Source organism: Peromyscus maniculatus, chromosome 8 (genome assembly GCF_049852395.1).
Source record: "Peromyscus maniculatus bairdii isolate BWxNUB_F1_BW_parent chromosome 8, HU_Pman_BW_mat_3.1, whole genome shotgun sequence".
NCBI lineage: Eukaryota > Metazoa > Chordata > Mammalia > Rodentia > Cricetidae > Peromyscus > Peromyscus maniculatus.
Genome location: NC_134859.1, coordinates 43,705,949 through 43,717,568, shown reverse-complemented (window position 1 = coordinate 43,717,568; position 11,620 = coordinate 43,705,949). Strand labels below are relative to the sequence as shown.

Here is an 11,620-nt window from a genome sequence, read left to right as displayed (position 1 = left end):
AGGGCCTCCTGCGGTAGTAGGTTCTTCCTGAAGATTTATGCTCTCTCTAGCCACAAGTTCTTGGCAGGTTTCTAACCCCAGGCTCGAATTCTCTCCTGTTGAGTGGCCCTTAAATCTAACCAGAGAGCTGTTGGTTGCCCCAGACATCCGTACCACTGCTGCACCCATGAGCATACCTTGCTGAGTGAGTCATCAGTGTGCTCACCGGGTTCACAGCTGAGTAAGACTCTTCCTTGAGGAAGCTGACCATCAGAGAGGAGACGTCCTGTCCGATACCAGCTCCATTTCTCCAAGTGCTGCCTGGGACCATCATCAATAGGGAGATACTTCCAAGTTCCGATGGGCAAGCAAAGGCAGTGGCAATAGCCTGTATTGTTTTGGGGTTTCTTAGACTTCCCTGACCAGCAACTTGAAGGGAGATATCCCACACCTGGGATTGAGCCTTTTTTGATAGTTTGTGGTTTCTGGGAGAAGCATTATCCCCCAGGTGGAGTAATTTCAATTAAACTTTAAAAAAATTTGATTTACTTTTTTATGGGTTTGGGTGTTTTGTCTGTGTACTGTGTGTGTTCCCGGTGCTCACAGAGGTCAGAAGATGGTGTTGGATCCCATGTATCTGGAGTTACAGATGATTGGACATTGCTATGTGGATGATGGGAAGTGAACCCTGGTCCTCTGGAAGAGCAGCTAGTGCTCTTAACTGCCAAGCCATCTCTCCAGCCCCCCAATTAATTTTTTTAAAATATGTTTTTAGAAAGCTTACACAAAGCCAGGCAGTGGTGGTGTACACTCTTAATCCCAGCACTCGGGAGGCAGAGGTAGGCAGATCTCTGAGTTCAAGGTTTTTGAGTGAGTTCCAGGACAGCCAGAACTACACAGAGAAACCCTGTCTCAAAAAACCAAAAACAAGCAGGCGGCGGCGGCGGCGGCGCTCGCTTTTAATCCCAGCACTTAGGAGACAGAACCAGACGTATCTCTGTGAGTTCGAGGCCAGCCTGGGCTACAGAGTGAGTTCCAGGACAGACTCCAAAGCTATATAGAGAAACCAAAAAACTTACCACAATAGTAGGTCTCCATATGGCATTTTCAAACATCCTGTTCTTCCTCTCAGCCCCCACTCACCACTCTACTTTTCTACCCGCCTCTCCTCTTGATCTTCCCTTTACTATCCCGTCAGTTCTTTCTCCCCTTCCTCCATTTTGATCTACTAAACAGCCATCCCTCGCCCTACTGTGTAGGACTTAACATCCTGTAACTAACAGTTAAAGCAGAACCTAAAGTCCTAACAGATGATGAAAACAAAACAAAACTTTTTGAATCTATTAACTTAGCCACGCCCTAGCTTTCCACCAATCAAAGGGCTCGGTGTCATTGCATCCTCTAAGGTCTGTCTATGCCTACAGCTGAGATTCCTCTGCTTTGTGTACCACCTAGTTAACCTTTCCATCTATGTATTTTCAAAGTGCCTATTGCTTTCTTTGTTCTATTACTATAAAAAACATTCATGAAACTCCTCCCATGTTGGAACATGGAATTTGGGGTAACCTAAACCTATTTCTGGACCATGACTACTCATATTTGGCTCTAGAATAAACCGTTGTTCCCATTTGAGGTGAGAGCTGTGTTTCTGTATCCACCCTGGGTGTGTTGTTTCAGGCACTACGTAAAAGTGTCCATCAGACCCTTAGGTAGCTGTCAGTCTCCTGCCGTTTCTCCAGCATCTAACTCTGTGGATTTTTCTGTTTCCTTTCCCCTGGGGGGGGGGGGCAGGGAATCTCTGTGTGTTTGAGGTCAGCCTGGTCTACATAGTGAGTAGAGAGACCCTGTCTCAAAACAACAACAACAACAACATAACCATCACCAAAACAAAGTTTCGACAGAAGACTGTTCTTTCTCTCACAGAGGCCTGAGCTCTGAGAGCTGAGGTAGTCAAAGATGAGGGAGAACTGGTTTCTCCCTTCCTGGATGAGTCAGTGATGTTCCCTCTAATCAGGTGATGGGGGTGTCCTTCAGTCGGATGTCTCATGCTACCTGTGCTGGACTAAGGAGGCTTCCAGTCAACTAGAAGCTACCCCACAAACTGAATTTTATCTCTTTTGTTTTCAATTATTTTAACTGAAAATTGTAAGATTAGATATATATGCGTGTGTGTGTTTGTGTGTGGGCTGTGCACCTGAATGTAAATGCCCGGGGAGGTCTCACAGGATTTGGATCCACCTGGAGATGTCTGTTATGAGCTGCCTGACATTGGGTGCTGCAAACTGAACTCCAGTTCTCCTCAAAAGAGGTGTGTGTTCGTAACCACTAAGCTATCTCTCTAGCTCCTGTGTGTGTGGGGGGGGGGGGATTCAATTCATCTTCATTAGCATAGCTAATGCCATTGATCAAACTGGGAGTCGCCAAGACCCAACTTGCAGTTACATAAACAACCACACGATGTCACCATGAGCTCAAAGTATTTTAGACAAACAACCAGTACTCTACATTGAAAAGAAAAAAAATTGTCAAACATGGAAAATGATGATATCAGACTTGAAAGAACTCTCTCGACCAACCACCTCCAAATTGGACAGTTTGTCCTGGAAGTCCTGGTGCGTCCCTGATGGATGGATCCAGGAACCGGAAATTGGAACAGATTACCCAATAATTTCTCACCGTGACAGCCTCAACATCTTGAAACTTGGTTTCAGGGCCTTAGGAGGGTGGAAGGGGAGGCTGTCTTCTTGGTTCTAGCTGTCTCAAACAGTCCTGTGTCGAGGAGCAAGGATTGCTGCTGAGGGAAAGGCCCCTTTTCCCTACTTCGAAGGCCAGGTCCTATGTTGGAACTCCCAGAGCAGGGTGGGGCCTCTTGCCTAGGACAGATTACAACATTGCCACCAAATATGTCAAATCAAAGTTTTAGAGACCAGGTGATATAATTTAAAAAACAACAACCCATATTTGCTCAGCCATAACAAATGCTAGGTGGGGGGAATGGTCCTGCCGCTGTTCTGGAACCACCAACGGCGTAGAAAAGTGTTCGCATGTCCACATTTCATCAGGAAAAGGTGAGCACATAAACAGCTTACAGTGAGTCTCCATTGTCTGTCGTTAAGAGAGTCAAGACACTGGACAAAGCCTTGGGATAGGATAAAGTGTAGATGGGATGGTGTAAACCAAAGTCTTGGGATAGGATAAAGTGTGAATGGGATGGTGTAAAGCCAAGTGCTGCTGCTTCTTGGTTGGTTGGTCTTTGCTAGCAGAGTGTGGTGTTCTCATGATGGCAGATATCTGCCTTACAGGGAACAGTTTTCTTTTCTCTGTTTAGCCCAAGAGTGTGAGTCTGACCACCTCCTTCATCTCCTTCCCTGCGTCCTTTAGCCTATAACAAGGACATCTGGGGGTTTTATTATTATTATTAATTTAGAAATTGGACTTATGCATTTTATTTTATGTGTGAGTGTTTTGACTGTATGTAAATGAACCCCCTGTGTGCTTGGTGCCTGGAGAGGGCAGAAGATGTCATTGGATCCCCTGGAACTGGAGTTATGGATGGTTGTGAACCATTATGTGGGTGCTAGGACTCAAACCCAATTAAACCTGGGTCTCTGCAAGAGCAACAAGTGCTCTTAACCAATGAGCCATCTCTCCAGCTATCTTGGAATTATTTTCATTCTTCCCTCCCCATCCCCCAACATCCAAAGCTTTTTAATAACAGTAAGATCCAGGGTTATCTTTTGTAGCCACGGCTGGCCCTCAGCCTCTGGCACCCTCAAACTTCCCGCACTTGGAGCAGACATAGGGTTTCGTGTGGCTTTGTGTGGTTCCTGGGACCTTGTCAAAGTGCCAGTACACCTCCCAGGACCAGATAGGAGCACGGTGCCACGGCCCTTGGAAGACTCCAGGCCAGCTGGCTGATGGTGGATCTTACCCCCAGTCTTGAGGATGCGACTTCTGGCTGGCTGCTCACCTGCAGTGCACACACCTTCAGCCTGGGCACTTCCAGAATCCACACATCGTCTGTGACTGTCCCCACAACCACAGCTGTTTTGTTTTATCAGCCAAGAAGCTTCATCTTTTGGATCATCCAGGGCAGGGACAGAGGTGGCCAGTTAGTGCGACTCCTAGATAACCTTTCCAGTGTAACTTGATTGAAGATGAAGGTGTTTGTCTGGCTAGAAACCAGCAGAGCTTCACTAGCAGCCAGAGGAGGCTGTCCTTGCTCTTGGGCTCCTTGAGCTGAACCTTTCAGTCCTTGTGGCTGCATCAACTCCCATGATGGTGCCTCCTGCTCAGAAAACTTATTTGTAGGCTGAATTTCTTTGTGTCCCTGCAGTTGCTCCCAAATAACCACACAGAGACTTCTTATTAATTGTAAGTGCTCAGCTGATAGCTTAGGTTTGTATTTAGCTAGCTCTTATAACTTAAATTAACCCATTTCAGTTAATCTATATGCTGCCCCAAGGCCCATTTACCTCATCAACGTACTTCCCAGCCTGCTTGCTCTGTGTCTCATGGCATTTCCTCCCGACTCTGCTCTTCTCCCCAGCATTCTCTCCACCCTGAAAACCCTGCCTAGCTACTGGCTGTTTAGCTTTTTTATTAAACCAATCACAGTGACATATATTCACACAGTGTAAAAGAATATTCCACACTTACTTTAATTTTTTGAATGATACTTGCAATTTTTAGGTATTAATGGGGGAAGGTGGCATGCATACTATCTCTCATACATGAAAGATTAAAAAGTCAACCTGATTGTAAAATCAAATATAATAATAAATAGTAATTGAAAAGGATGTGTGGTGGGGAGGCTGGATAAAGAGAGATCAGATTTACAGAGTATAAGCTGTATGCATGTGTGGGAATAATGACACTAACCTCCCCCCATGAATGTATATGAGTTTCAGATGTTAAGCAAAATAAAACATTTATGAGTAAAAATAAACATATACTAAGGCATATATATTTGTGAATATATATGATACTTAACTTTATTCTTATACATGTTGTGTGGCAATTCCTTCTAATTGAAATATTTCATCATGGAGAAAGGGTCATTAAGAGGAAATATGGGGCTGGAGAGATGGTTCAGCAGTTAAGAGCACTGGCTGACCATCCCAAGGATCCAGGTTTGATTCCCAGAGCCCACATAGCAGCTCACAACTGTCTGTAACTCCAGTTCAGATCTGACGGCCTTTTCTGACCTCCAAAGGCACCAGGCATACATAGGGTACACAGACAGGCATGCAGGCAAATGCCCATACACATTAAAATAAAATAAATAAAAATTTTGAAGAGTCAGAAAGTACAAACCGAAGGGATGACTTGGTGGTTAGGAGTGCTGACGGCTCGTAACCTGAGGACCTGAGCTCATTTCCCAGCACCCACATGGCAGCTCACAAACACCTGTAATTCCAGTTCTAGGGGATCTGATGCCTTCAACTGGCCTCCCAAGGTATCAGGCACATGGTGCACAGACACACATGCCGGCAAAACACCCATACACGTAAAATAAAATAATACAAACTAATTTTTAAAAGACTCAGGAAGTAAACAAAACTTACAAGGCTCAGAAAGTAAATACCCTCAAGTCTGAGGATACTCCCCAAACTTAGAGGGACCCCAAGGTCCCTCCCCAAGGCTAGACAGCTATAGAAGTAGAAAGAACTGCTGGGGTGAAGAATCTCTGACCTGTCCAACTGCCTGAAATTGTGCAACTTTCATGGGTCATCACCTAGGCTAGGGCATGCTTGTTCAGTGAGCTGTCTTTGCATCATCCATGCTCCTGTAAATAATGACTTATCCATACTCTTATAGGGAACCCTAATAAACTCATTGGTTCACCAAGTTGACTTATGGTGCAATCGTTTCATTGATCTGTTGTCAATGCCCTGTCTGGGGTGGGTAGATGTCTGTCTGTCTGCAGAGAAGGAAAGGCCACATAACACAATGAGTGTCTAAATTATAGAGACCAACAGAACAAAAGGATGAGTTGTGGAGGAGTGGATGCACTGCCCCTGCAGTGGGTGCTGAGACACGCACCTGAGGCTGATCCATGTGATTGATGGTGGAGGATCACAGGGGACCATTCCCGACCCGGCTCCCTCTCCCCTACCTCTTTGACAATGTGCCTCCTTGCCGTCGTGGGGGTCCCATGCCCTATGTGATGGGTGGCAGCAAAGGCAACCAAGGCCAAGCCATCTGAGACTAGAATGGCACTGAGGGAAGTCCCGGGGTAGTCGTCGTTCTCTGTTTAACATGTGGGTAAAGTCCTCATGAGGATTATAGAGGAAAAAGGACCACTGCCGAGAAAGGTGGGTGTGAGAGAGGCAGTGTTTGATCCCACTTCACTGAGCTGTATAGGATGATATTCACAGGAAGATTCAGAAAAACATTGATTCGGCAGGGACTATGGGACTGGTTTAGGGGTTTAATAGCTGTTCATCTCTCTAGAAAAGTTTCTTTTGTTTCCCCCCAAAAAATCTATTCCCAGAAGGAAATCAACAATTTCTTCTTAGCCAGGCATTAAGAGCTTTGCTGAGGGGTTGGGGATTTAGCTCAGAGGTAGAGTGCTTGCCTAGCAAGCACAAGGTCCTGGGTTCGGTCCTCAGCTCCAGAATGGAAAAAAACAAAAACAAAACAAGAGCTTTGCTGAGCCCTGTGATGGTAATTTCACATCTCAAGAAAAAAATGCTAGCAAAAAATGGAATTGAATAAAAAAAAAGTACTTCAGAATGTTCCTAGCCCCCGCAGTCAACCATAAACAGTGAAGAACTCAAATGTACATAAGTAGAAAATTTGATAACCTCAAACACATAGACACAGAAAAATATTTCTCATTACTAACTAGTAATTTAATTCCAGCAGAGGCAGGGAGATCTCTGTGAGTTTGAGCCCAGCCTGGTCTACAGAGCGAGTTCCAGGACAGCCAGAGCTACACACAGAGAAACCCTGTCTTGAAAACCAAACCAAACCAAACCAAAAAGTCTCCAAAGAAAAGTAATCAGTTTATTTCTGGGCTAAAGCTAGAAGATCTTTGGTCCTCTTGGTAGCTTCATTCTTGCCAGAGGCCAGAGATTCCCAAAATGTTTTAGGGCCTAAGCTGACTCTTCAATGATTTCAGGGTGACCTAGATCATGAGATCATTAATTGACCCAGAACAGACAGACTATCAGGATTCAACAGGCACGGACTTACTTTCTTTCCCCTTTGTTTAATGAATTTCTTGTTTGGTGGCATTGACTTATACAAACATGCATGTAGACATACTGGCATGTGCTTAGACTCAGTAGTTACCTGACATCTCAGAGGAGACAGATGATCAAAGCCTGAGTGTGAGTCCCAAGGCCAATAACATAATAAAAACCTTGCCTTTGTTTGGAGCTGAGGATGTGGTTCACTTGGAGAAGTACTTGTCTGGCATGAACAGAGTCTTAGGTTGAATCACCAAGACTGCCTACACTGGGTGGTGTTGAGCCCAGCACTTGGGAGGTGGAGGCAGAGTGTTACTCCTCTAGAGGCAGTGAGACCTGGGAGAATGGAGCCGAGAAACGAGGCAGACTAAAGTCTCATGCAATAGCCAACTTTGTTCAGAGCATCAGACAATGTATACTCTGAGGGTTAAAGAGGAGCCGCATGAGTAAATTGTCCAATCACGAGGGCAAGCCGCATGTGATGAGCAAGCCACACTAGGCACAAACATGTTTTTCCATAGAGGTGTATAAACTACTAATAACAGCCTGTTGTAATGAATAATCTGAAGTAAATTCACTCCTATCTGCTACACCCACAAGGAGCATGAAAACATAATCCATGTTTTTTTAAGAAACTGAGGTCACAAGACTCTTGTCTTAGTTTCTTGGAGTTTTCTCGTCAGCCCTCAGAAATCTCCCGTGACTCTATCCTTGGACCATGTTCTGGCAGCAGAGGATCAAAAGTTCAAGGTCATTCTTGGGCTCGTAGAAGATTCAAGGCCAGCTTGGGATTCACCATATCTTAGAGAGGGTGGGAGAATGGGAAGGAAGGAGGGGAGAAAGAGAAAGAGAACTCATAGAGAAAATGGCCTATGGGGCTGTAAACGCTCAGCAATTAGGATGTCCACACAAAATTTGCCTTTCAAGTATGCTCGGTTTATTCACATAAACCTGCCTTAAAATATCATGTTAATATGAAAGTTAAACAGGCCTCTCACCAAATGGGGAACAGTTGTTTGGGCAGAACTGCTACAGCAGGGTTCCACAGCAGAGTCTTCTCCGTGAGGACACTTCAGAAGCTTGCAGGCCCCACCCATGTCAACTGTGAAGTCCGTCAGCTGGGAAGTTCTTCAGCTGTGGTAGGCTGGAAGGATGGCATTGATGGAGGTCCAGGAGGTCCTTGAGAGAGCGTAGGCCAACAGCCAGGGCTGACAGGCTGGCTTGTGTGGGCCGGGCAACAGTGCGGAAGTTCAACAGTCATCGAGGCCCGGGCCTCACACAGAGTCTCAAGTCCTCTTGCCAATCAAAACAGGCTAGAGAAGTGGTGTCAGGTAAGCCCAGCAGTGAGAATCTAGAGACCATTCCCATGTTGTGAGGTAACTCCTTCAGAGAACACAGGGACTCTTAAAGGCAGTAGAAAGTTCTTTATTTTGCCGGCTGGTGGGCTACACAGGGAATTTGCTCAAAGCGTATAGCCCTGAGTCTCACCGGTCTTTGCCTTTTAGGCACAAAAAGCACATCCTGGCTGACATACTTTGGTTAGCAAGAAGCTAAACTAAAGAAGCCAAAGAGCAAGGTTAGTACATTCCCGGAGTTGGGGCTTATGTGTGGGGTTGGGTTCTAAGGTCAGAATGGTGCCTTGAGCATGGTGTCAGTGTTAACATCAAAGATGGGAGGAGAAAGACCACTGGCCCAAATCGTGATGGCCAAATTAATTAAAGCAAGCAATTAATTAGAGCAACTTTTTTTGTTTGTTTACACAGGCTGCCTCCAAGACAGGCTTTGAGAGGTCAGCATTGGATGTGAGGAAGACAAGGTTTTTATAAAGCTCAAGGGGAGGGGTTTCCAAATGGGGGATTTGGTGGGCAAAATAGGTGGAGTTACAGGACCAGGCCAAGAGCATAACAAGTCAGTCCCTGCTGAAACAAAGACATGGTTCCAAGGCGGACGTAACAACAGGCAGTCATAACAAGGCAGCCGTATCAAGCCTTTTGAGGCAGAGCTAGGGTTGCCGGATGGTTATGAACAACTTTTTGAAATGAAGGCATGATTGCCGTTCCTGGAATAGGCAGTCCAGAACCATTTGTAGTTAAGGTTACAGGTGGGACATCACTCAGTCCTTGAGAAACAGAGGTTTAATCATAAACAGAAATGAACTTAGTTTGTCTTTACTATAAGATGGCTTTCAAGCCTAAGATGGAGGCAGGCTGGTTCTTCACCAGTTGTGCTAAGGTCTGGGGGCCTGTTAGACTCAAGGTTCCAGCTCTTGTGTTATTTCATTGACAGCTTTGTGCCACCAGGGCTCACAGCTTGGGGCTGGTTCACTAGCAAATCAACACCATCTTGGGGTTAGTTCATTAATATCAAGGCTTGTCCTGGCCTACCAGTGGCCTGCCTAGAGCTTGCTTCTGAAGCCTAGCTCTTACCAGAGCTATTCCCTCCCCAGGGATGCCCCCCGTTTCTCTCACCCCCCCCCCTCTCTCTCTCACACACACACACACACACACACACACACACACACACACACACACAGAGACAGAGTTTGTTTTCCTTTATTTGATCTCTGGAAGTCAAAGCTGTGAATGGGTCTGTAATGAGTCTATAGTCAGAGGTTCCCTCCCACCTGTGTGTGGACCGATTATCCTTCCCTTCCTGTCTGATCAGTGGAAAGGAGACGGGCACCATCATGCAGTGTGGGAATGGAGACTTGCTATTTGCGTGCTCTGCTTTCTTGGGAATCGTCTCTGCCTGAGGAAAAAGGTTAGCAGGGAAAAGATGTTCTCTTATTTCTGGCACGCAAGTGGGGGGAGTGGTCAGTGGTGGTGCACTCCTTTAATCCCAGTGTAGCTAGAGTTTTCCTGCCTGGCCCACAGTCAGGACAAATCTCTATCACCCGCCAGTCCCACAGCCGCTCAGACCCAACCAAGTAAACACAGAGACTTATATTGCTTACAAACTGTATGGCCGTGGCAGGCTTCTTGCTAACTGTTCTTATAGCTTAAATTAATCCATTTCCATAAATCTATACCTTGCCACGTGGCTTGTGGCTTACCGGCGTCTTCACAAGCTGCTGGTCATGGCGGCAGCTGGCAGTGTGTGTCTGTTGTCCCCACTTCCTGTTTTCTCTGTTCTTCTCTCTGTTAGTTCCACCTATACTTCCTGCCTGGCCACTGGCCAATCAGTGTTTTATTTATTGACCAATCAGAGCAATTTGACATGCAGACCATCCCACAGCATCCCAGCACTCAGGAGGCAGCGGCAGGTACATCTCTGAGGTCGAGGCCAGCCTGGTCTACAGAGCGAGTTCCAAGACAGCTGGGGCTATACACAGAAACCCTCTCTTGAAAAAACAAAAGGGGTGGTAGTTCAGGCTTGGCATTTTGTGTGTGTGTGTGTGTGTGTGTGTGTGTGTGTGTGTGTGTGTGTGTGTGTGTTTTGAAGAGACTGGGAGGCACGAGAGATGTACTTTCCTGTGACTGCCCAGGCAAGATAGGGTTTACTGAACACCTGGAATGTGGCTGATACAGCGATGTTCAGGAATGTTAAAATGCAGGGTAAATTTCAAAGAAATTAGCAGCAAAAAAGTAGGTATTTTGTTAATAAAAATGAAAATGTATCTTTTATGTATATTTTGCAGAATCATGTTATAGAAAACACAAGGAATTTTACTCATATCCATTTGTTGTTTATGTATTCTTTGGTTTGTTTTAGAGTCCTGAATGAAGATCTGCTCCCAAACCCTTCATCAGCACCATCCACAAACTTTACCTGTTCCTTTTAACATTCTCGTGTTGTTTCTAGAAAATTTAAAGTTACAGATGTGGCCCTTCATTAATTTCTATTAGCTAGTATTATTATTTATTATTATTTCTATTAGTCTTAAAGGACAGCCTTCCTTTCAAAGCCTAGGCTAACTCCTTATATTTGTCAGGGTTCTCAAGAACACTGATTCTCAACCTGTGTGTCGAGACTTCTTTGGGGTTGCATATCAGATATGCAACATTATAATTCATAACAGTAGCAAAATTACAGTTATGAAGTAGCAAGGAAATAGTTTTATTGTTGGGGTGGGGGTAAGCACAACATGAGAAACTGTATTAAAGGGCCTCAACATTAAGAAGGTTGAGAACCATGCTCTCCAGGAACAGAACTGATAGTATATATAATTTACTAGAGTGGCTTGTGGTTTACAGACTGGGGTCCAACAAGTTCGACAATAGCTGTCTCCCAACAGAAAGTCCAAGAATCCAATAGCTGTGCAAGCCATGAGGCTGGATGTCTCAGTGGTCTTCAGTATACATTGGAATCCTAAAGAAGTAGGGTCTAAATGCCTCAGCAGCAGGGTAGAGGAACTTGCCAGTGTGACTGAGGGCAAGCAGGCAAAAGACAAACGTTTCCTTACTTCGTGTCCTTTTATACAGGCTGCCACCAAGGTGTGGCTCAGA

At 45.3% G+C, this 11,620-nt stretch overlaps 1 pseudogene; it reads right to left on the bottom strand.

The window, feature by feature from the left end:
* Positions 1 to 3,709: 3,709 nt before the first annotated feature.
* Positions 3,710 to 6,138, bottom strand: LOC102906703 (large ribosomal subunit protein eL18 pseudogene; annotated as a pseudogene).
* Between the last annotated feature and the right edge of the window lie 5,482 nt (positions 6,139 to 11,620).